Source organism: Monodon monoceros, unplaced genomic scaffold (assembly GCF_005190385.1).
Source record: "Monodon monoceros isolate NGI ecotype Baffin Bay Population unplaced genomic scaffold, NGI_Narwhal_1 Super_Scaffold_20, whole genome shotgun sequence".
In the NCBI taxonomy this organism is placed as follows: Eukaryota; Metazoa; Chordata; class Mammalia; order Artiodactyla; family Monodontidae; genus Monodon; species Monodon monoceros.
Window position 1 is genome coordinate 105,519,205 of NW_021703777.1, and position 3,388 is coordinate 105,522,592.

Here is a 3,388-nt window from a genome sequence, read left to right on the forward strand (position 1 = left end):
GGGGGGGGTTCGGTTTTGTTTTGGGGGGGCAGTTTTTTGTTTTGTTTTGTTTCTGAAAAAAGCTTTATTGTTTCCATTTGGTCCAAGGCTTAGGGGAGGGCTCCAGGGTGGTTAAAAAACTGCCTAGTGGCTGCAGAGAGGCTTCAGGCAGAAGCCCTGGACCAGAGGGCTCCTCAAAGGCCGCTGGGCTCCAGAGGCTCCTTCTTAGTCATGCTTGACGGTGAACCTTTGGAAGAGATACTCGCACAGCCCAGCCTGGGGACCAGAGAGCCATCGGAAGTTAGTCAGGTGGTTGCCCATCTTCTTGATGAGTTTCACCTCCTCATCTAGGAGGTGGCTCTCCAGGAAGTCACAGAGCTGAGGGTCTGCGCGGGCAGAACCCAGAGCAAGCAGATCTAAAAGGGCCTGGTTCAGCTTCTTCTCCATGAGAATGGCAGCTTCCATAGTGTCCTGGGTCTTATTCCAGTCATCTTGAGATGGCTTCTGCCCATCCTGGAAGAGGGCACAGCCGCTGCGCTGGTTTTTCATTTTCAAGAGAGGCTTGGCGCCCTCCTGCTTCTTCTCAGCCAATTTGCGGAAAACGTGGCCCAAGCCCTCCAGAGCTGTGGTGGAAATAGAAGCCCAGAGACAGGTAGGTGTAGGAGGCCGGCCCATGCAAGGTGACCGGGTGGGTGAAGGCGGCTTCCACCTCGATGGAATAATTCTGAGGAATCTGGTTGATGGGTAATAAGGAGTTAAGTTCGAAAAACAGTGCTGACTGGTCCCAGAGGCCGAGGATAACTGAGGGGCTGGTTCTGAAAGTTGCCACTGGAAAAAAGATGGAGGGTAGTCGGAGGCTTGGAGGAAGAGGCCTCCCTGGGTGTGTTCCGTCCAAACACTGTTGAAGCAAGAGACAGATCTGCGGGACCTCTGAGCGCACTGCCTTGAAATAGGTTTCATGACCAAAATATAAAAAACGAAACACTAAAAACATTATTAAGAGAGACTGAGTTCATCAAGATGCTGCAACAATTTTAATTTTGTATGCATCTGATTAAAAAAAAAACCTTAAAAATTTAAAGCAGTAGTTGATATAATTACAGGAAGAAATTAACCATGTAATGGAAGATTTCAGTGTCCATTTGCTCATTTTAATTAATAAATGTTCTTGGGTTCCTGCATGCTAGGAACTCTTCTAGCATACATATGGCTAGAATGAAATATAAAAATCCTCAACCTTTTGAAGTTTACCATAATGGAAGGAGAGGGGGGAACACACAAATAAATACAGTAAAATCCTGTGAAAATACACCCAGGATATCATGAATTCTGAGATCACAGAATGAAGGATTTGCTCCTACCCACCACAAAATGCCACAGGTGGTAGGAAGGAAGGAGAGTAAAGTTCTTATTCTGAGGTTGGGGAATGGAATATGACAGGGGGTGAAGGGAGGAGCCTGGCAGGAAAATAATACAAAAGCGAGAGGGGAGGTGAAGTTTGAATCCTGCTAGCGCAGTGATCTACCAACTCAGTATTCCCAAACTGGGCCAACAAAACTATTGCCAACTGGCCAGCATTTCCTGGAATCACTGGTGCTTTCTTGAAGTCCAGTCAGCTGCAGACCCTGAATCCTTCCCATCAATATGTAAACTGGAGTGGACGATCACCACTAGATGGTTCCAAACTGTAGTGGGGACCCCGATGGATTCTGGGTAATGAAGCAACAACCCAGCATTGTGCACGGTCCCCTGCCCATTTTATTAATCTCATGCTGAAAGACAAAAAAGAAATCAAAGACAAAAAGATTGGAAAGGAAGACAAAGGACTGCATTTTTTCAAAAAGGATGTGATAGCCTATGTAAAAAAATCTAAAAGACAGCTTATTAGAAGTAATAAGAATTTACCATAAGATCAATATGCAAAATTCAGTTGCATTTATATAAAATTTAACAAGTATTCAGAAAACAATTCTGTAACAACATGCACATAGAAAACATAATTTAGAAAGAGATTACATTTAAATAGCTTAAAAATAGATATCTAAAATGAAATCTAATAAAAGATATATAAAGCCTATACAGAAAAAAATATAAAATGTTATCAAAAGACACTCAGAAGACCTAAGTAAATGGAGAAATATGCTATGTTCATGGAAAGGAAGGCTCAATTTCTTTTAAAAGAAAGTTGTTCTCCCCAAATTGACGTGCAGAGTTAATGTAATCCTAATTAAAATATCAACAGAGGTTTTGTGAAACATGACAGTTGATTCTGATGTTTACATGGAAAAGGAAGAATAACCAAGGCACTTTTCAATTTTTATTGAAGGAGAAAACTTGGTCAACCAGACACTGAAACTAATGATGAAGCCATAATAATTGAGATAGTGTTGTTTTGGCACAGAGAAGGCCAAATGATCATGGAACAAAAGAGAAAGTCAAGAAAGACCCGAGAACATATGAAAACTTGACATATGACAGAGGGGAAAATGCTGATTAGTGAGGAATGTTTATACTGAGATTAAATAAATAGATGAGTTTCTTCTGATAATAAATAAATAAGGAAGAAGGAAAACTTCTCCCTTATAGGAGAATCTCATGTAGAAGGAATAAGGTAGAAAATCACCATTTAGCACTAGTATAGCAGTAATTGATTCAGACAAAATTGTCAATGAATGCCAAAACTATTGGGTTGAAATTAGCTACATAGTCTCAAAGTATCTCTCCACAAATTACTTATTAATTACAAAGGGGAAGATAGTGCTTTTAGAGGGGATAAACCTGGAAGAGATCACCGTAACCAAGTAGTCAAAGTCGACATTACCAAAACTGGAGGACACTGACACCATATGCTTTCTGAGTGTTGCATTGAAAAGGCCACAACCTCATACAGTATTGCTGCCAAAAGGTCATCACCTAAGTCTAACTGAAAAAACATTCCATGAAGAAAATCATGAAGAAAACCCACCTTGACAGACATTCTACAAAATAATTGACCTGAACTGTTCAAATATGTCAAGGTCAAGAAATACAAAGATTGACTGAAGAACTGTTCCAGACTAAGTGAAACTGAAAAGACAATTCAGCTAAATGTAATATGTGAACCTGGACTACATCCTATAACGGGGACGTGGGCTTGCGGGGTGGAATAGAATGGCTACAAAAGATATTTATTAGGATAACTGGTGAAATTTGAAAATGGGCTATAGGTTAAATATAGTAATGCATCAGTGTTAATTTTCTGATTTTGATAATTGAATGTCCTTGTTTTTAGAAAACATACACCCAAGGCAAAGAGGTGTAATATCTACAACTTATTCTCAAATGGTTCAGAAATAACAACAACAACCATATTCATAGACACAAAACAAGAAAACAAATGTGGTAAAGTAATAACAATTGTTGAATTTAG

At 40.1% G+C, this 3,388-nt stretch overlaps 1 pseudogene; it reads right to left on the minus strand.

Moving 5' to 3' along the window:
- Positions 1 to 204: 204 nt before the first annotated feature.
- On the minus strand, positions 205 to 973 carry LOC114902446 (annotated as a pseudogene).
- Positions 974 to 3,388: the final 2,415 nt, after the last annotated feature.